At 36.7% G+C, this 23463-nt stretch overlaps 1 long non-coding RNA gene across 1 annotated transcript in view; it reads right to left on the bottom strand.

The window, feature by feature from the left end:
• The window catches only part of LOC149550377 (uncharacterized), a 33762-nt gene extending 14425 nt beyond the window's left edge, over nucleotides 1-19337 (bottom strand). Inside the window, exons 1-3 of the long non-coding RNA XR_016354197.1 lie at nucleotides 19213-19337; nucleotides 18959-19089; nucleotides 18427-18779 (exon numbers count right to left, since the gene is read on the bottom strand). This is a non-coding gene — a long non-coding RNA (uncharacterized LOC149550377). The remainder of the gene's footprint in view (nucleotides 1-18426; nucleotides 18780-18958; nucleotides 19090-19212) is intronic.
• Between the last annotated feature and the right edge of the window lie 4126 nt (nucleotides 19338-23463).

Genomic DNA, 23463 nt, shown 5'->3' with positions numbered 1-23463 from the left:
TTATGAGAGATTGCATTTCATTATGTACATGGGTACCTAACATGGCCTAGTAGTCAGGACCCATTATGCATTTCATCCTAGTTTGTGAACTTAAGTGCATTCCCCTAAGTCGCACTTAGGGGGGGGTGTTAATGTAAATAAGTATTTACTGTTTACACTTACTTAAGTTTACTTAGGTTAATGCATTATTTTAATATTTATTTATTAGTCACCTAGGAGTATGTCCACTCTTGTGAGTTGTCTACAACACAGGAGTTAGCACACTAATTGAGCACATGGTGTCTACAACATCTACACACATGGGACACCTTGTCATGCTTATCCTCTCAATGTTGCATGTACATTCATGCACAATGGAGGACGTGTGCTTAGTTGTCAAGCTTATCTCCTAGCACCTTCTAGAGACATTCTAGATACATCTTAGAGGCCTTTATATACAGGGACTCCTAGTGTGTACACTCATCTGAACACATAGTGATGTATCAAAACATGCTATGATATATTGATCATACTCTTTTTGGTCTACAGTTGTGCTTGTGTTCGAGTTCTTTGATCTTGGGTGAATTTGCCCTAAGACAAATTCTTACATGACCATATTGCCAACAATCCCCCCTTTGGCATTTATGGCAACATTTGGGAAAATTAGCTAAATCCCAAAATAATGTTATACATAACAAAAACAAATAAAAGTAACTATACAAAATTGCCTTCAAAACATAACAATTTTATTCATGTTTTGATGGATCATTACATTCCTTATCACTCCTTTACATTGATACATGAGTACATAAGTGTACTCCCCCTTTACATATACAATACATACAATTTTCCTTTACATATTACTCCCCCTTTGACATCAATGGCAAAGGTGTCAAAAACTGTGTAGCCTATTGTTGATCAACTTGTCATTCTGGAAAAACAATCTGCATAAACAAGTTTTAGCTTATTCACTTCTTTCTTCCAGTTTCCTTTACCGAATCAGAAATACTGATTAGTGCGCATAGTGCATAGGATGTCACTTCAACTGCGCTCAGGTTAGTATATGCAAACTTGTCATAGGAAGTCTTTGCTGCAAGACATTCCTCTAGCTGCCTCAAACAAAGTACTTATCTTTGGTGACAAATTTTCTCTAAGACTAGAGAATCTCTTTGTTGCCTTCTCCTTGTCAAATTCCAAGCCTCTGATCACACTCTGGATCTTCTCCACTTCTATTCCACACTCTTCAATGCTGGTCTCTAGGAGTTGTAATTTCGCAGTGAGTGATTCAAGTTCACTCATCTTACCTGTAATTTGACTCTCAAAGTCAGTCAGGTATTTGTATGACAGTGCGTACTGTCCATACAATCTCTTCCCTTCATCAATGTGTTTTCTAATTTCCTTGATGCTTCCATCAAGTGCTTTCAAGTCATTTCTCACATTAGTGCATACTGTATGAAACAGTGATGCATCATGCTTCGCCTGTGCTTGCACTGAAGCTACTTCTCCTAAAGTTGTGAAATCTTCATCAAAGATTTTATTCACCAACTCTTTGGCCTTTACCTGTAAGTCTGGATTAGCTACACTTTTGTTAACTGTCTTCTGTATTTTGTCCAAAACTTCAATAAGAGTCTTTTCCAAAGACTTTAAAGATTTGTTCTTCTCAAACAATTTGCTCAATAAGCTCATTAATCCTTTTTTATCATCATCATCATCATCATCATTTGATGGCACTGATACTGTTGCTGCTATGATTGGAGTTATTATAGGAATAGGTGTAACTACTTTCAATTTTGCGATCTTCTCTTCCTCAACTTTCTTCTTCTCTTCTTCAAATTTTTTAGCTTCTTTCCTTGCATCTTCTTCAGCTTTCTTCTTTCTTTCCTCATCTACTTTCTTCATCTTTTCTTCTTCTTCCTTCTTTCTCTTCTCCTCTTCTTCTTGCTTTTCCTTCTTCTCCTCTTTCTTTTTCTTTTCTTCCTCTAACCTCTTTACTTCTGCATTCCTCTCTATTTCTTTCTTCTTCTCTTCTTGTTCCTTCTTTTTCTCAACTTGTTTCTTTTTTTCTTCTTCTTCATCTTCATCTGAGCTGGTGTAAGTTGTTATATTGCTGATATTGCCAACAATATTTGCTCCATATCCTACAAAAGGATTCCCCTTTGCATCTACAGTTATGTGTGTATTGTCCACTTGCATGGATTCAGTACCTGTAACAATGTGCGGTGGTGAGGGTGCTTATTGTTGCTCATCTGCTTCTCCCTCATCACTAGATGGTGAGTTTGCTTCCACATATACTAGGCTATCAGGCTTTGACTGCGCACTCACCTCAGGCATTGTAGTCATGAATTTAACAATTGCCTCTTCAGTTTCCTTCCTAACATCCTCATAATTGCCTCCCATCAGAAGAATTGTTCTTCTTTTGTTCCTCAGCAAGGGCTTAATACCCTTCAAAATTATGTCCAAATCCTCCTTAGAGTCAACTTCACCTAGTTTATTTATCATTGTGATCCTCAAATTCAGATCTTTTTCCAATACTCTCTTCTTGTTTATTAGCCTATTATAAAGGTCTTTAGGTATCTTATTCTGAATATTATCAAACTTCTTACATCTTATAATCATGTTCCTTACAATGGCATTTTCCAATTGCCTTCTATCCATGTTACTATACAAGCTATAATACTTATTAAATTAAACAAAATTATCATCATTTATTATTTGTATGTTAAGGTTCTCTACCTTAGGCCTCCATGCTCTATTTCCAGCTGATGTTCTGCCTTCCTGCACATCTTGTTCAATGGGTCTATCTTCAGCTTCTTCTTCTGATTCCTCAGAATCACTTATTTGCACCATTTTCCTTCTCTTGCCTAGTTCACATGTGGTCTACTTGACCCTTTTCTTGGATGATGTTGCAGGTTCTTGCTTTACCTTTACCAATCTCTCAGATTTCCTCTGTGTTGTAGGTGCTTCCACCTCTTGCTACTTCCTTGGCCGATCACTTCTTGTCCTCACAAGTTGCACTTGCGCAACTGTTGCATATGGTGGAATGGTGACCTACGCACATGGTTGTGCTATTGTCACACCTTCTGAAGGTCTTGCAACAGCAATAGGAGTTGTTTCCTAATTCCTTGAGGATGGAATTGTCATGTCCCCAATTTCTGCCGTTCCTTAGTGACAACATTTCTAGCAAAGTTGGTCTATTATCTGGTTCCCATAAGCCAGCAGAGCATAGAGGGAACCAACCCAGGGGCTTTGAGAGTCATGCATGAGCATCGCAAGTAGTTTGGAGCAGTAGACAATAGTTTCTTACAATTTAGGAGGGATTCCTAATTTGTAGGGATTGACTAGGAGTGGTCTAGAAGGCATTTGGAGACCTCAGCGAACGTTTTGGAGATTTAGAGTGCATCTCCTATTTTTTAGGAGGAACTCCCAGTTCAGTGACAGTTCTCTCAAAGGTGCACACAGTAGGGGAGTCATTGGAACTCAATTTTGGTTGATTGGGGCTGTCTCCTACTTTTTAGGAGCATCCCTAGATTTTAGGGATGGACTGCCAGTTGACCCATCTTGTCCAGCATCAGTCACAGACAAGTGACAAGGTCAAATTCATGTTTGATTGGTCATTTTGGGCCTTTTGGGACCATTTGGGAAATATTTTAATATATTTAAATATTTCCTAAGTTGGTGATTAAATAAATTAAAATAAGGTTAATAATATAACCATTTTGGAGTAATAAGGGGTTTTTGGCTTCAGTTGATCAGGTACACCTATGTGTTATAGCTCGTTGGAAAGGTCTCGAATTATTATACATGATTTTTACTATCTGTAGACTTTTTGGTGCCTTCAACTATGGAATTTTAATAAAGTAATGTTTTCCCTATAGCATGAACGACTTTAATTGGGAAAATGTTATTTTATTATATTTTATTTAAAGGGAAAAGTGAAATTTCCCTTTAGGGTTCAATTTACAATTGGAAGGGGATATAAGGAGATGGAGACCTAATTTCTTATTATCTTTTGCATATTGAAAAACTTGTTTTTGTGAATTGGCTCTGAGAAAGCAATTCTTCATCTGGGACGCAAACACCAGGTTCTGGATTGGCTGGGACGTAGCCCTCAGCAATTATTGGCATTGGATTCTTCAGACAGTGTGCGTTGCTATCAGGGATAGAGTACACCATTCTTTATTGTGGATTCAAATTGCAAATTTATGGTTTCAGCGCTACAGATTGATTCTTTCAGCTGGGACGTGATTCCTTGTAGTCTTACGAATGCCATTTGCAACAGTTTGGCATCATTGTTGGATGTAAGCTCCTTGGAACTGCATTGGATTTATTATTTAGCTTTATAAATCAGAAATCTGCCTGGTACAATTTATAGCAATTCTGATTTGGTTCTATGTTCTTATTTATTTCCAGTCTGCTCTCATGTTTATTGTTCATTATTCATTACTATTGTGAAAACTATCAAAAAACACAAAACAAACCTTCTGCAACTTCTGTCTATTCTCATTCTATCTATTCTCAAAGACCATCAAATAAATCACAGGAAAATATAGTTTATTAATTTAAAAACTACAGCAGATCAGCAAGGGCATCTATCAGGGATCTTTCAGTGGTATCAGAGCCTACATCCTGCCAGCCTGTAGGGTTTGTGAAAAATTGTCACAACAGATTTTGGCATCTGGGTATTGGATAAAAAGTTTTGATAATTCATTTCAGCATCTGGGTACTTGTTTAAAAGTTTTGATAATTCATTTTGGCATCTGGGTATTGAATAAAAAGTTTTGATAATTCATTTCAGCATCTGGGTACTGGCTAAAAAATTTTGATAATTCATTTTGGCATCTGGGTACTGGATCAAAAGTTTTGATAATTCATATTAGCAGTACAAAGTCGATTTTTGCTCTGGCATGTTAGTTTCAGTTGGTCAGCGTGGTAGTTCATTATGGAAAAATTATTAAGAGATATAACCCTATGGAAAGAATGGGAACAGTCACAACAAAAATTCAAGCTTCAATTGCAGCAATTCAATGATTCTATGTCAAGGAAATTTGGACATGCTAGTGGATCATCATCTTCTTCTAGAAAGGATCCATTGCTACTAGACAGGAAAAAAGAAGTAATTAGCATACTTGAGGAGTATAATACTCTTCCTCAATATGTTAGGGAGAACTTTCATTTCAAAGATTACATTGACATGCATCCAAAAATTTGTCATAAGGTTAAGCTTGCAAAAAATGAATACCATGCCATAGTTGATGATATGTTTTCATGTGAGAAAGAAGATTTGTGTCAATCTATCCATGTTCATGATAAAAACACCATAATGGATCAGTCACTTGCAGGGTATGCAGAAGAAAGGCATGAAGATGTGTTATCATTTGAGTTGCAGCCTATGAAAAACAAAAATCAGTCATCATGTGGGATTCCTAAAGAAGAAATAACTCTAGATCAGGAGGAGACACATAGCACACCATTGATTCATCAAGTTGATCACAAAATGGAAGAGATTACAATCATGGATCAGTCCATTAGGGATGCTAAAAGCATGTCTCCAAGGTCTGATCCCTATTCCAATTTTTGCAATAGTAGCTCTAGTCATGTGGTATCATCCATTTCACATGAAGGTAATGAGGTTGTTGAGTCTTCCTATGATGGTACTCAGGTTAAGTGTGTTGCACATGAGATTTATATTGTGGATTCAAACCACAAAGGTTTTGATTGTGTTTACCCCACCTTGGAAGATGTTGAAAAGGCTCAAGAGACGTGCAATGGATGGTCACATAGAGCTAAGAAGGCCAAGATGCTTGCTGCCCAAGCAAGACAACACTTACAAGAGGTCAAGGAAAGATGCAATCAGCTTGATAATGCAAGAAGACAAAGAGAGTCATACATTAGATCCTTATTTCTTCCAAGGGAAGAAAGTGAGAATGTTGAGCATACAAGGGAAGAGCTTCTTGAGGTAAGTCCACAAGAAGAGCATGTCGAGATGTGTGAAGAGGAAAAGAGTTATGATTTAGAAAACTCAGTTTGGTCTAGTTTGCATAATGAAGTTTATGACGTTCCTCTTTTAAAGAGCCCCTTAAAAGCTCCAAACAATGATGATATTAGTTTCACACTTGATGGACCAGCCACAAGTGTTATTTTCATTTGTGTGGAATGGAACATTATTGATTCTGATTTGGTTAGTCATGCATCATCTACAATGGAAGGACAATTGTTAAGATTATATGAAGCATCTTGTCTTAAAGAGATGATTAGGGAGACTAAGAGGCTGCTTACTAAGAAGATATTGCATTTTGATAATGTTTGGTTTGTTTGGCATACTACACCTTGTAGTTTGTTAGTAATGGAAAACATATCAGTTATGGAGATAGAGGTATGGATCAGATTTTGGGCAGCTAAGGCAGTTAATGGGACATGCTATATTCATTTGAGCACACCCCATGGACCAGCACCTTTAGAGGAGTCACCTACCTTGGAAGGAGAGGCAAGAGAAGACCGCAAAAACATTGTGGAAAGGTATGAACATACTTCTGATTTTCTGACTTTGAACAGCAATTCTCTTTCATCTCATGAGTCAAACTTTGAACTTTGGGTTGGTTACATTCAAGTTGGGGTGTTCAAGTGTGAAGTTGATCCTTCCCTACTAAGAGTTGATGATATATTAAGTTGCATACCTAGTGGACCAGCCACAAAGAGCCTGTCTTAGTTGAGAATTAGAAACATCTCTCATTCATCAATGGGTTTATCACCTCTTCCATATGATAGGGCAGCGATGTACCTTTTCATTGAAGATTCAGACTTTTTAAATATTAAATTGGGCTTTCAAGATCAGAATATAAGGGACTTCGTTGGTTACATGGTTAAACAAAACATTTACTTAACAACCTTTAATGAAGGCACACTAATTTGTGGAAATATAGGTAAAGTTGCAGCAGCTGTTTGGAAGAGTTGGAAAAGTATTCAACAAACTTTCCTTGCCGATGATTGGCTCATTTGTGAATTCCTAACAGCATTGGTTGTTGGTAGTAATTGTGGTTTCATTTGGAGTGAAGTTCTTAGTTGGTTGGATGAGGTGCAGTTTCACAACAACAACATAATGAGTATCAACATGCCGCAGGGGTGTGTCAGTGCAAAGATTTGGGATCTTGGTATCAACATGTGTTGGGCATTTCTTCAGTGGATTCATATTGAGTTGCTTCACTTTTGGTATACAGATGTTTACATCAGAGTAGTGCAGTGGTTGGGTGGAGCAACATTTCTCAGATCGATATGGGATTCAAGAATTGATAATCCTACAATGTTAGGTACAAATGACACATGCTTTGGTTTTTCTCATGATGGCATACATACTTCATCTTCAAGTTTGTCATCTACATCCATTGATATGGCAGTGGTATCCTTGTTGATTGGTGATTCCATAGTCTTCGATTCCTTATGGACTAGTGGTTGTCCAAGCTGGGATCATTTACTATTTGACTTGGCATTGACTACATCCATGATTCAGTATGAGGGCATTGAGGAGTATTTCTTTGGGACATTTGTTGTTTGGACTTGGTATGATGATGTCTATGATATCATTCGAGTTGCCGGTCAGAATTATAGCAGCATTGTTAGGTGGTCATGTGGGTTGGAATACTGGTTTATGGGAGTTCACTTTCACACCTTGCTGGTCTGCTTCATTGTATGTATGTTTCATGGAGTGCGGTTGAGATACTTCTTCATCTCATTCAGTACATTTGGTATTTTGGTTTGGGATCCAAGCCTTGGTCTCATTAATACATTGGTGCTTGAGCGTCCTAATGAATTGCTTCACAACTTGTGGTTCACTAATATTTATATCAGAGTGACGAAGCGTCAGCATGGTGGTTCCCTTTTGAGGTGGATTTGGAATCCTGGAATCACTTGGATTTGTAGTTCAATAGTTGAGGATGTGGAAGCCAATGTAGGCTTACTAGAGTTTCCGCCTTTAGTGTTCCAGTTTGGTTCTTTCGGAGAGCAATTCATTGAGGAGTTGACAGAGTTGGTACAGTATTTGATTGCTCTTCCTTCAGGGAGTTTTCATGAGGCTACTTGTTTGGGTGCAGTGCAGGACAGTGTTTCTAGAAGATGGAACTACAAACCTTCCAGGATGGCTTGGGACCCTAGGATCATTCTTGGTTCTGGTATGGACTTGCCTAATGTTTGTGGAGTTGGATTGACATTGCTTGAGGACAAGCAATCTTTGGGAAGGAAGGATTGTCATGTCCCCAATTTCTGTCGTTCCTTAGTGACAACATTTCTAGCGAGGTTGGTCTATTATCCGGTTCCCATAGGCCAGCAGAGCATAAAGGGAACCAACCCAGGGGCTTTGAGAGTCATGCATGAGCTTCCCAAGTAGTTTGGAGCAGTAGACAATAGTTTCTTACAATTTAGGAGGGATTCCTAATTTGTAGGGATTGACTAGGAGTGGTCTAGAAGGCATTTGGAGACCTCAGCGAACGTTTTGGAGATTTAGAGTGCATATCCTATTTTTTAAGAGGAACTCCCAGTTCAGTGACAGTTCTCTAAGAGGTGCACACAGTAGGGGAGTCATTGGGACTCAATTTTAGTTGATTGGGGCTGTCTCCTACTTTTTAGGAGCATCCCTAGATTTTAGGGATGGATTGCCAGCTGACCCATCTTGTCCGGCATCAGCCATAGACAAGTGACAAGGTCAGATTCATGTTTGATTGGTCATTTTGGGCCTTTTGGGACCATTTGGGAAATATTTTAATATATTTAAATATTTCCTAAGTTGGTGATTAAATAAATTAAAATAAGGTTAATAATATAACCATTTTGGAGTAATAAGGGGATTTTGGCTTCAGTTGATCAGGTACACCTATGTGTTATAGCTCGTTGGAAAGGTCTTGAATTATTATGCATGATTTTTACTATCTGTAGACTTTTTGGTGCCTTCAACTATGGAATTTTAATAAAGTAATGTTTTCCCTATAGCATGAACAACTTTAATTGGGAAAATGTTATTTTATTATATTGTATTTAAAGGGAAAAGTGTAATTTCCCTTTAGGGTTCAATTTACAATTGGAAGGGGATATAAGGAGATGGAGACCTAATTTCTTATTATCTTTTGCATATTGAAAAACATGTTTTTGTGAATTGGCTCTGAGAGAGCAATTCTTCATTTGGGACGCAAACCCCAGGTTTTAGATTGGCTGGGACGTAGCCCTCAGCAGTTATTGGCATTGGATTCTTCAGACAGTGTGCGTTGCTATCAGGGATAGAGTACACCATTCTTTATTGTGGATTCAAGTTGCAAATTTATGGTTTCAGCGTTACAGATTGATTCTTTCAGCTGGGACGTGATTCCTTGCAGTCTTACAGCTGCCATTTGCAACAGTTTGGCATCATTGTTGGATGTAAGCTCCTTGGAATTGCATTGGATTTATAAATCAGAAATCAGAAATCTGCCTGGTACGATTTATTATTTGGCTTTATTATTTGGCTTTATAAATCAGAAATCTGCCTGGTACGATTTATAGCAATTCTGATTTGGTTCTATGTTCTTATTTATTTCCAGTCTCCTCTCATGTTTATTGTTCATTATTCATTACTATTGTGAAAACTATCAAAAAACACAAAACAAAAACAAAACCTTCTGCAACTTCTGTCTATTCTCAAAGACCATCAAAGAAATCACAGGAAAATATAGTTTATTAATTTAAAAACTACAGCAGATCAGCAAGGGCATCTATCAGGGATCTTTCAGGAATCTATCACCTTTTCTACTTTCTTCTTGCTTTCTTGCTGTGTAATTCTGACTAAACTATTCTCATTTTCTCCTCATAGGTTCCCCATCTAGGGCACTCTGTTTCCTTTTCTAACTGGAGTATGATTTGCACATACCCTTCTATGAGCTCTGCGCTCATTTCATATCCCATGGGTTCAATGAACTTAACCCTTGGTACCACAACTTCCATATAGGTGTTGTCTATCTCCACCATGAAGCATATCTCATCCTTGTACTTGTCTACCATTGAGGGAGGTATTCTATACCTCTGTTTCATTTCTGACTAGAAACTTTTCATCATTCTATCAATGTCATCATCTCTGACATTCTCCAACTTTGATCTGTAGCATTGAGTCACCATCTTCATTGCGCACTTGTTGCTATCCCATATTGTCATTCCAGGAAACTTCCTTGTAGCATAGAAAAATAAATGAGTCAATAGGAACTCAAATTTGAAAACTACACTCTTTGTTTTCTTCACTTTGGCAATGTTATCCAACAATTGCAGTTTGATAATCTCACATAGATTAACCTTTCTCCCTTGAACTACCATTACATAAGCCACATGTAGAAATCTAGCTGGTACTGAGTTAACCCTTGATCCATGGTTGAACTTGTACCCTAGTATCTTGCTTAATAATTTTACTCCTTTGTCTTGAATTAAGTCTACCTTCATGTTTCTTCCATCAAACCTTGTGTTCAAGTTTGTTTGAACCATCTTTCTTACATTCTTCTCATTTACGAGATTGCATCCCTCGTTGCTCAGACCTATGACCTTATGAATTAGGTCATTATCAATAACTATCTGCACATCACCTAGCCATAACAAATCATTGTGTACCCTAGTCAAAATGATTCGGGTCTAATCGTGATTATCAAATTCTATATAAAACATATATTTTACTAAATTCAACTCGCTCAAGTGCACATACTCAAATTCCAAAGAGAGGTCACTATTACACGTGGTTCCCAAATCTTTGTGAATATCTTCATCTCCTATGCTTTCAATCTTACAATGGATATAACTTCTAATATCCTCAACATGAAGCACATTCTCCGGAACTTGCAAAAATGTGCCCAATGGGTCATCCAAAAGTGAAATAAACAGATGTTTCTTGAACACATACCATGGTCTATCACTCACATCATAGACGGTCTGACTAGCCATTGCAATTCTACTATATTCACTGAAAAACTTAGGTTTAGCTCCGTAAAATACCTTAAAATCGCGTTTAAGGGCTTCTACAACTTCGCGCTTCAAGAAGTTCTTTGGCACTTTACTTCGCTGTCAAATTGCTCCTCAATTCGTGCAAGACACTTCGCATGAACAAATGGTACACACAATCTTGTTTGCAATCCTTAAATCATTTCAAATCAGACTGTGCATTGAATGTGTATCTACCACAAATTCAAATACTGTCAATGTTTACCAGTAAGCTTGTTTTCTAAATTCTTGCTCACTGAGATCATATCTAGACTTGCACACTTGACCTTTCTCTCTATGTCCTTTACCTTTTGTTAACTGTGCAACTTCCAAATCTCTATCTAACATCAGTTCTATCCAACTGATGCACTACCTCTACTAAAATTGCTTAATTTAGGTAGGATGAGTCACAAACAATCTGTGACTTCAATTTCTCATCAAGTGCATCGAAATATTGTTCCTCCAAAACTATATAAGAGCTTTTTGGTTCCTTAGCTTTCGCAAATGCTTCTTTGAATTCATCAACATGTTCCTTGACTACTTCCTTCTAACTATTAAGACTGCCATTATGATTTCTTCTGCCATTTATGTTGTTGCTCCTTTTGTAGTTGGGATTCCTATTGAAGGTCCTTTTGTCCATTCTACAATATCTCGTTGTGTGTCCGAAGTTATTACATAACTGACATACAAGTGCATTTCTTCTCTAATTTGTTTCATTATGACTTTTAGGTGTTCTGTAATTCCTTGCAATGTGTCCAAGATTGTTACACTTGTAACACGCAAACTGGTTCTTTTCTCCATTAGATTTCTCTCCATCATTGGATCTACTCTGGGATCTACCTCTTTCATTACCTACAGGGTTAGCCTTCCTAAAAATTCTACTATTCCCATTATTACCGTCAAATTTAGGTTTCTTACATTCTATTGTTTTATGTCAATAACCATGACAATTATAACAATAGAGATTAGTAATAGGTTTGAAAGACTTACCTGTGCAATCTCTCTTCATATGTCCAACTTCATTGCATATGAAACCTCTACCGCTGAACTCACGTCTTACTTCCTTGGGTGGTTCTTCTTGCTTAGGTTTATCAACTTGCTCTGTTTTCTTAGGTTCATCATGTTTCACTAACAAATCAATTAGTTCAACTTCCTTTGATACTTCAATAGATGTGCTTGATTCTACCTTACTTAGATCAGATTCCTTAAGGGATCCAATAACTGGATCTGGTTCTCTTTTGATTTCAACTTTTTTGTTTGTATTCTCTCCAATAAGATATCCAAGTCCTGTCTTGTCATAAGGTCTCTGGTGAAATATTTGTTCATCTATCTTCTCACTACTAGAACATAGTTGCTCTAACTATTGCTTAGCTTGTGTCAATTCTCCTTTCACAATGATATTGTACTTTTCTAATTTTGCATGCTCAATCTTGATTATATCTAGTTCAAATGTAACTTGACTTAACGGGGATCTAAGGTCTTTATTCTCAGTTTTCAGTTCAGGTTCATTCTTGCCACCATTTTTCTTAAAACTCAACTTAAGTTCAACAATTTTCAATTCATGTTTCAAAATCTCATTTTCTTTCTAGAGATTTCCTACTTCATCATTGTCACTAGTCTGCACAATTGATTCCTTGCCAGATTCCAGATCATCAATCTTGTTTTTCAATTTACCAATAAAAACTTTTGCATCTTCATATCTATCTTTCAGGTTATCTCTTTCTTCAGTAAGAAGATCAATCTGCTCAAGAGCTTCTTCAAGGTTTTTCTTCAACTATTCCATATCTATGGGGATCTTACTCAAACTGCTAAACTTCTTCAGAGTAACTAGGCTCTGATACCAATTGTTAGAAATAGATAATACTGAGAAGGGGGGGTGAAGCAGTATTCTACAAACTTTTGTCCACCACTGAATATTGTTAATTACTTTATAACTTGCATATGAAAGTAAACCAACAATGTTGAACAGTAAATATAACCATACACATAGAGAAATCATAACACCATTATTTGTTAGCTAGGGAAAACCTAGCCAAGGGAAAACCCCGGTGGGGATGATACCCACAAGATGATTCACTAAACAATAGGATCCTGTTAAGAATATTGACCCTGTTAGGACTCTGTGAAGTACATATAGTGTCTCGAGTCCTTGTTAGAGGACTAGGCCTTGTTAAAAGCCTCAACCCTGTTAGGAGTTGCTTCAACCCTATTTGGAGTTGGTAGATTAAATAGAAAGTATGCAAGAAGAGCCCATTGCCCTAACATGCAATAATACAATTTAGTTCTTCACAAGAATAGATATACATACAATACTTTTTGTATGTTGTATTTTGCAATTGCTCTGATCATACATATGATGTAGTTCACATATCATCTCATCAACTTCACATCAATCACAAATATTGCATAGATCTTCACAAGATAAGATCTTTACTTATACCTCGCACATTCATAATTTACTGCTTAGTCGCCTTCATGCTTTTACATGCTTGGCATAATATAAAATAACTTATGGAATAATATCCATATGGTCAGCTCATGATGACTTAGTAATTATTTTGTTACCAAAATAATTCCTTAAGTCGTACAACCCAATTCTCTACTATGCTCTACGCTGCTCTTTTAATACATGTACTGGTATTTCAATCATATCTCATGTCATACTATTTGTACACACCTACACACTAGTATACATCATCATGACATTGTCATAGAATTTTCCTCAACTGCGCATAAGCTAACTCTCTATGAGTCGTCCATACATATCACATCTGCTCTTTGTGGTGCTCCAAATTGTCTAACAATTAGACAATTTTCTATCTCTAAATGCATAAATGAAATGCTAAATATATGTTGCCATAAATGACAACTCTGAAGACATCTATCTGACCATATTGCCAATAGTGGAAACCTTGAATTTCTTCATAAGGCCAAGATGCGGGTTGACATCTCCCTCATGGCGAATACTTGGATATAATGAGATAAATTTACTGAAGAAGCTGGTCAAGGATCTACAAGCTAGTCTTGAGGCAAAGAAAAAAAAAGATGAAGCTAGAAGCAAAGGTTGGGGATATTCCTGGTAAGCTCCTTGATTATGAGGCCAAACTATGGTAGTTTGTCAAGAATAGTGAGCAAAACGTGAATATGGTTACCTCTAGCTTATGTGTCGTTGTTGCTAGCTTGGGAAGGAGAAGTGCAGAAGAGATTGTTTCCCTAATAGCAACATCACTAAGTGGAGATCTCAGTAAGCATACAAGGTTGAGTACAAAGAAGGCTATTGAGGCAGCTCCAAGTTCAACTGCTAAAGAATCAATTAAAAGAGGTGGCTAGTCTTGGGAAGAACCTGGCTAAAGCTGTAAAGGAGCTCGTCGAGTGCGGTGGTGTATCTTTTTGCTCTCTTTGTTCTTCTAGTAGTTCATCGTCCTGGTCGGGTGTGCTGGTATCTGTTTCTTCCAATAGCAGTTAGGCGTTTCCTTTAGGGGCTTTGTTTTGAACTATTTTTTATTATCTCTAAGGTTTCAAGTCCTTGTAAAACCTGTTTTTTCCTATTGATAGTATGGACTTAGTGCTTTATCTTGGATAATTTTTGTATGGGGTTTTAGGTCCCCTCAAAACCTGTTTTTACATTAATCCAAAAACCACCAGCCGCCCATACTCTTATGCCTTCAAATTCTTGAGTAGGAATCCCACATGTTCCTACCAATCTAGTATCAATGAAGTTATGAGTGGCACCTATATGCAATAAAGTGATAATCCATTGTCCCGCTAGCACACCACACATTCGAAAAGAGTCTTCCTACTTAATGCTAGTAAGACGTACCTCCTTAAGCTTAATCTCTCCTTCATAAGACTGCATTTTCTCCAACCTTTCTAGCTTGTTTTCAGCCCTTCCCACATCGGAATCCTCAAGATCAAATTTGCTAGGCTGAATTTCCAGATTCGGAATCTTCATAGCATGCCCACAGAACACGGTTTGCTTTACCATTGGGCCTCAAAGGACAGTCATGGTTTGCATTATAAGGGTCCTTGTAGTAGAAACACAACTTTTTATTGCGTAGGTCATTAAATGTTTCCTTGTCAATAACGCTACTGATTTCCCTTTTTGATCCCCTTTGAAATCTGATTTTTCTGTCCCTCACAAAAAACTATGTGAAGATGACCCCTTGGGTAGAAACTTGCTCTGAGGAGTTGTAGGTTCCATACTTAGTAGCCTTCTTCATTGCAGCCTATAATGTCACTGGGTCAAATCCCTTTACTCACCCTTTTAAGGGTTCCATTAGGCCCTTGATAAATAGCACAACCAACCTCCACTCTTAAAATGTCAATAACCATAACATATAGCCTCTAGAAATCACTAAAATAACTCTCTAAACTCCCAACTTGTTTCAACTGGACAAGATCTCTAAAACATGTCTTTGGGTCCTTATCAAAGCAGTCAACCAACCTATCTACATACCTTAATACCACTAATTGTGGGTTTTTCCCTCTAGATGCAATGTGACATATTTAATGGCTTCTTCCTCAGATATGGGTCAAAGTGATAGGAAGGTATCTAACTTGTAGATCCAAGACTGAGTTGTTACCTTGTCGTTGCCATCAAAATAAGGTAATGCGATTTTACTAGTGGTGTGCTTTAAGTCATTGTTTTGAATTCGTGGCCTATGCCCCTGTCAAGACTTGTACTCAATCCTCAAATATATAAACCTGTGAATATGCATTCGTTCGCACATTTCTGGAGTCAATAACACCCAATCATCATTGGCTGCCATAACTGCATCAACATATGTTGGATCCTCAGCCTCTTCAGCATTCTCCTCCGCCCTTGGTTCCCTCAAAAAAGTGGACCGAGTAGGCCTATCTGTTGTCTATGAAGGGGCTCTATGTCCTCTATATGATCCAGCTACACTTTGATCATCACCTTAATCCTGGAGGTATCTCCTAGGTGCATTCAATTGTTGCAGAGTTGTCGTGAGCTGTTGTAATACCCCAGTTACCTATTGTTGGCCAACCCCTAAATCTCTCAGAGTCTCTCTCCCTTCCATATCACAATCTATATCCCTATTTCTCTTGTCATTACTTTGTGGAATTTCTTCTGCTTTGTCACCCATTGCTGCTAATGGTTCCTCTGCAAACTAATTGTCTTCTTGTCAATTCTCTTTTGGTTCTATTTTTCTGTATGTATTGTATCTGTGGTGACTTTTCATGTGAACCCCTAACCCTCTAGGATGGCAAGAACTTGACTCTAATACCAATATAAGAACCCTTCAAGACCGTAACTGTTGAACTGACTGTGCTTGGTGTTGGTTTTTTATGTTTTCAAACTTTTTTGTGTTTTTGAGATGGTTTGACATCAAAAAAATACATATGATGAAATTAAACTTTGTAAATATGTAAACTAAATACTAGGGAAGGAAGTAGAAGCTTTCAATCATTCTTCTTCATTATTTCATAGAGAAAAAACTTGTTACAATCAAATGGCATACCTAGAGAGTGATTGAAGCCCTTATAACAAGTGTTGGCCAAAAAAGTAAGTCAAGAATATAAACCCTTCACCAATCAGCAACAAAAACTTCAAGAGATGATGCCAAACTCTGTAGTAGCCCTAGGTGTTCCTTCTTATAGTTTTTATTAGATTTTTTGGGACTTTTTCACCAAAACCAAACTGTGAAGAGTAGGTAGGGCAGATGAAGAACCACCAAAAAAACAATGATTTCGAACCACTATAAACAGCCAATAGTTTCACAATCCAATGCCCTCAATCTGCCATAAAATATGCCTTCCATCTATCAATAAATTGTAAGATTTATTTCTCCAATCAGTACAATGCTGACCTGGGTAAGAAGCCATCCCAATAAGCAATCAAAGATGAATATTTCACCCCCTTTGACTGCTGCTACAAAGAAGAAGCAATTCTCTCCAATATCGATAAACTCAGAACTTTGTTGAAACCCTTGGTCTCTTACAAATTCCCATGCTCCAAAGAAGAAAATACCAATTCAACAATCAACATCATAACAATAAGAATGAGCACTTAAGTCCCTTTTATTTTATTCTTGTGAGAGCTCAAACACTTTCCTAGCCAATGTGGGATAAAAGATATATTCCCACTTTTAAATTTTTTCACTTTAAATTCTATAATTGGTGCACAAATAATTCTTTTAAAATTAATAATTCACTTAGGCCCATCTATGATAACTTGACCTTTCACTTAAGTGACTTAAGTTATAATATAAAATTATATATAAATTAATAATATATGCTCAAAACTATTACTATTTATTTTGGCCAAATAAATATTAATATCTCAATTATTACCCATTATCTTTGCACGTCGCCTAAACAAGGAGCTAACATGATCAAGATGATCAAGCTGCATACGACCATACCCCATTTCAAAAAATAGCAGGGGTCCCTCTTTGACTCTCTCAAAAGTTAATATAAGTAGAAAAACATGCTATAAATAACAATTACTACATATGGAGTCCTTGAGACCTCGAACGAAAGCCAGACCTGCAAAACTCTAACCACTGGAGAAGATGCATCCCTCACAGGACCCCCTAACCAACCTCATTAGCCTATGCGAGTTGGTGATAGGCTAATCTAATTTGTTGATTGATATCAACTAGAAGAGGGAGATCACAACTTGGCTCATGAAGCATTGTCTTGATCATTAAATCAAAAGGATCTATTCTTGAGTGTGGCTGGGTTTTCCCCTGATTAGGAGGGTTTTCCCAAGATAAATCTGTGTTTGGCTTTCTTGTCCTTTCTAGTTAAAGGTTCTGATTATTGCTATTGATAATATTCTGGTTCAAAACATTAACATGGGGATATTTAAAGGTAGTTTTTACAGGTTTATAAGCATTAGGGCTATGCAGTTGAACTATTTTCACTGAACCAACTTTTGATGCAATAGGATGCACGTGAATGAGTGATTGTTGTTCTTCTATTCAGCTTATACTTAAAGGCATTCGCTTAATGAATGAAAAAGTATAACTATTCCAGTCCCGCTCATCTCTCATAAGGAAGCCTCTCTAATTAACAACCTAATGTACAATCCTCAAAGAAAGTGAGCCTTTTAATAAACCACTTTTAGAGGAAATTTTAGTTAGCATAATAAAATTCGAATGGAAAAAATCACTAAACAGAAAGATAATATAATCGAATCAATTATTGCAACTTCTAAAATTCAACAATGCAAGCAGAAAGACTAGTCCAGATAAAGATAAATCCCAAGTATGCTTATGCTTTCCGTATATGCTATAAATTCTTAAAGAATGCATATGCTATATGGTGCAGACAATAAAAGAAAAGTTTCCCTGTATATTGATAATCAAAGCCATGTGTGTTTATTTCGAGATTTTGTCCATTTGGGAGCAAATTTAATCCTAAAATGGAATACACAAAATAAGTCAGGCAATTTAGAATCCTATCCTGCAAAGAATAGTTTATTAGGTTCGTTTAAACAAGAAATACCTGCAATCTGATAAGCCAAGCCTTGATGAATTTGTATCTTCTTGAATCTTTATCTTCTTGAACCCCACTTGGATGTTAAAACTCCTGCATCGAAATACAAAAGATGAAGTTAACTCAATTTCTATCATGACGAGAATAATTTGAAGCAAATATATCTGAGAACTGGTAAGCCTTGACTGATACAGAATGTATCTTCTTCTATCGTTATCCATTTAGCTATCAAAGCAATCCGGTTAAAGAATTTCAAAGATGAAATACGTATCTTCTTTGAACCTTGGCAAGAACAGAATCAATGTCTACAAAGCATTCCTGCTACAGATAAGGTAAAATGAAGTCCATTGAAATTAACCTTCCTGTAAATAATGTCTTAATTAATCAGAGTCTAAAACTGCAATAACTTTGATAAATCGAACCTTCTAGCTAAATTGATTAGGTGTAAAAGCAATTCTTCTATAAAATCTCAAGAAACATTTGATAATTCCAATCTTTCTTCTGCAATGAATGATGTTTGTTAACCCAAAAATTGCCTTACTACATAGTGGATCTCCTCCAAGCCTTTGTCCCTCCGGCTCAAGGGAATTAAAATAACAAAAACCTAAAACTATCGCAAGAATTGCTTATTTGCTCCGACTTCGCATGTCAGCTCTTCAAATCTTCTTCTAGCTTTTTGTCAATTTCAAATCACAGCATATTTTATGAATTAGTAAGCAGATATATCTTTAGAATCTTCTTTAAACAAATTTCAAATCACAGCCTCTGTAAAATTGAAAGCAGAAATACGCTTACAATCTTCGTTTAAATAATTTCAAATCACGGCCTGTCTTTGTCAATTTTAAAGCAGAAATAAGTTTATAAGAGATTGAACTAAATTCAAATCGAATGTACAGATTTTGTACCGTTTAACCTATTTTGTACCGTTAATCCTATTTTGCCCCGATTTGTGTCCGTGCATGGGGATTTATTCAGATTAGTACATTAAAAAATTCAATGATGGATGCTTTTAGGAATTAATTAATCAAATTTTATTTTATTTTGTTTTATAATATAATAAAGTTGTATTAAATTTGATTAATTTAGAGGAGGTCTAAGTGGTGGTTGGGAGGAATGCTCGCCTTTCAACCTAACCAAATGTTAATCTAGCTAAGTTCTAATAAACATTACAACTCCAAAAAATAAAAGACCTAAGGCAAGTCATGGAAGAACAACTCACATTGTGAGAGAATTGTCGGACGGTCGTGGAGGATAATATTTGTCATTGAAATCACGCGAGCCACATTGCAAGGTGCATTGCCCCAATGCTTTCAGAGCTATAATAAATGATCCACCTCAAGAGCAGCTTTGTTAGCTTGCTTCTAAATCTGAAAGAAAGCATTGTTATAGATACATGCCTTAGCAAAGATGGACACATTCATGTCAATAATAGTATTAGAAAAAATTGTTCAATTCCTTTCCTTCCATATTTGAAAGAGAATTGTCATTTTGAAAGTTTGCTAAGTATGAAGGATAGGAAAGGGAAGCGAAGGGTGATCTCCAAACAAAATGTGGGACAAAGCAAACATGAGAGGAGGAAAAGGGACGAAGAGGCTATGAATCCATGCCCAATAATTTTGTGTTCTTGAAAAAACAAAATGGGTGAACAAAAGTTTCAGGTTATTGGCAAAAAGGACAGCAAGGATTGAAAACACCCAAGGATTGTAATTGAACACCCAAAGGTAAGCCTTAAAACAACAAACACCAATTAAAATGAGCAATTCTAGGGTTTATAATACTAAACCAAACAGTAAAAAACTACTGCCTCCATTAAGATTGAATGACTGCACATGACATCTCTAGTTCAAGATTTCCACCATAGGCAAATGGCATGAAAGCTAGAGGTACCCCTATCAAGGGCAGTATCTATCAAAGGTAGTATTTAGATATCATTGTCAATCCTTCGACTATGGCTTTCTAGGGGTGATGCCAATCTTATGCAATAATTATAGTGGTGGGAAGGAGACAAGCAATTCAAATTTGCCCTTGTCATGACTAGAAAGACCAAATTGTGCACGGACATTCTCCCACATGCGAACTGATGTTATTTCTCAACAAAAATGATCTTAGGGAGTGTGCAGACCTTGGCAGTGAAAATGTATAGCCTACAGTCCTGGAACTCTTGCTAGTGGCATTCCTTGCACGCAAATGAGAGAAGACCACTAAAGGCTACATTGATTAAAAGAGATCCCATTACAGAAGGTCAAACCATGCCAACACAACCACGAGTGTGCAACCTACCAAGCTTGCCAAATACTTTTGACAACAAATGTGCCTAAAATCTGTATTGATTCTGTCATGAGAAGGATGTTGTACAACCCTGAATCTTTTCATGTAAGGTGGTGAACTGGATATCTAGAAGCAATGTAATGACAAAGCAAAACTTTCCATGATTCATAGCAAGAAAAGTTGTAGACAATCCATTTAACACAAAGAGCATGACCTTATCTGTTAACGGATATGACACCTAAATATTTGGAATGACGAGGGGGACAACAATACTCACAAGCCATGCAGTGAAATCCATGTTGTTTAGAATCAAAGTCCCAAAGAAAATCCTAGAGTAGGTGATCCAATCTTGCATGTGCTACTTGAAAAGTTGACCAATGGGAGGGATAATAAACATGTACGGTTGCAAGAATCTTGAAACAAATTTAAAATTTACCAACATGGGAAAGGGGCTTAGTGATCCAATAAAAAAGTTCAATCTCAATCTTTGCTAAAACAACATTCCATAACTCAACTAGGGATCCATGAAAGGAAAGTAGAATTCCCAAGAAGTGGAATATTTGACCATAGTGAATCCATTGCCAATTATAATTAAAATTCCATTGGGGGTGGCAGAAAGGATAGTTGAAAACAAAGACTCGCATGTCATTAGATAGAAGAGCTATAGACCAAGCAAAAGATATTCAGGCAATGGATGGCTTCATCCTCAATAAGATTGAGGAAGGAATCACCTACAAAGTGACTATTAACCAATTGAGTAGTGGAATTGGGTAAAGAGATGTCACAAACAGGCCTAGTTGAGGTAGTAGAGGCAAGAAGATAGCCAAAGTCCTCAACAGCCAAAACATATAAGGTAGGAGCAACAAGCAACCTTGCCTAATGAACTTGTGTAAACCAAAAGAGGTAGACTACTAGTCATTAATGGTAATGTAGGCATTGGCAATGGAAAAAGTTATTTGAATATAGGAAACAAAATGGGTTTTGCAAGAGAGACAACATAGATAAGATAAAATGTCATTATATATGGTCATAAGCCTTGGCAAAATCTTTTTTTTTTAAATAGCTAGCAATGAGGGACACAACCCTATTCCATACCTTCCTAGAAAGCAATAATATCATCCAAAATATAATGGGATTGGATAATTTTGTTTGTTCTGGTCTGACAATTTGGGGTAGAAGATGACAAATTTGAAGAGCCAAAGTTTTAGCAATACTTCTGTAAGAAACATTAAGCAAAGTGATAGGGCACAAATTACATATGCCTTTTGTATCACCAAATTTATGTATGAACTTTATATTTCCTTTTAATTTCACTACCTAAAGTACCAATTTGAATGGCTTCTAAATAGACATGGTACAAATCACTCCCTAAAGTATCCCATAAGGCTTTATAGAATTCAAGTGGGAAACCATCACATCCTTGAGCTTTTTCATCAATCATGGAGAAGGCAACCTCTCTAAGGTCCTTCTCGAACAAAAGCCTATTACAAAAGGCAACTTGGGAAGGAGAAAGATGAATAGGGACACAAGCTAAGCAATCTAAAAGAGCTCGTTGGGAAGCAAAAGTGAGTTCCCGAGGAGTGAAAATTGGCTTATAATGAGCTACAAATGCTTGAAGAATGTTAGGAAATTTGGTCAAAATAACATCTCCTACTTTGATATTTTGTATTCATAAATTAGAATGTTTTAGGTGGAGTGCTCAAAAGAATTCCTTAGTAGCACAATCCCCCACTTTAAGCCAGTGTAATCGTGCTTTAATTTGAGCTCCTCTAGCGACATAAGAGTCTACAATATTCTTTGCATGATGAAGTTTTGCCACCCTAGCTGTAGCTCAGATGAAAAGGATTGAGAAATCATCTAATCAATAACTTCATGCAAACCCTTTGTAGTCCTGGCATTGGACCGACAATGGAAAAAAGCTAGGTGTTTGCCAAAAAATTAGTAAAAAATGTGTGGTTTGAGAAACCAAAACATTTTACAATTCAATCCAACCTAGCAACTAGGATAGTCTTAGTTAAAGGTTCCAAACATTCTTTATGTGGGTGAAAGTGCTTGAATAATGAAGAAATGGCATCTTAGCTAGAAATTTGGCGATGAAAGACGTTGCCGATGAGATACCCGTACAATAGAAAACTTAACAGGAAAGTGGTCTCACAAAGTCATGTCAAGTAAAGGCATAATCAGTAATTCTTGAGAAGTCACAAAAGAAAGAAAAAAATGAGGAGATCAAAGCATGATCAAGCTTCTTAAATACTTTATCAAGATCGGCTCAAAAATTGCACCATGTCTGCTAGGCCACATGTGTGATGCAATGGTTAATTGGGGTCAAAACAACCCAATTTATTGTGCATGTAGAACCAATCTTTTCTCTCATCAGATGGCTAGCAAAAATGTAAAATGTCATCTTTATATGAGGTCACTTCAACCATATTAAAATTACCATGTAGTAACCAAGTAGCATAAGGCAATGAATCAACAATATGTCGCCAAAGAGATGTATTGTTAGAATAGTCATTGGGAGCATACAACTTAATAACACCAAAATGGTTATTATTAATATTAAACAAAATCCAAACCAACTAATGACTAGGATCCTCTTGATGCAGGAGCATCTTGCATGGGAAAATTTATTTTTAAAAAATTGGAGGAGAGAGAAAGTGATTAAAATTAGAGGAGAAATAATTTTTTTTTAAAAAGAAAAAAAGGGGAAAAGGAGAAAAAAGGAATTTCTATTTTCGAGGTGCATAGGTGGCGTAAATAGAAAATTAAATTAAAATG

This window comes from Cupressus sempervirens, chromosome 7 (assembly GCF_028749045.1).
Source record: "Cupressus sempervirens isolate cs-2001-9-10 chromosome 7, ASM2874904v1, whole genome shotgun sequence".
Lineage (NCBI taxonomy): Eukaryota > Viridiplantae > Streptophyta > Pinopsida > Cupressales > Cupressaceae > Cupressus > Cupressus sempervirens.
The sequence above is the reverse complement of the archived record's forward strand: the minus strand, read 5'-3'. Positions and strand labels throughout refer to the sequence as shown.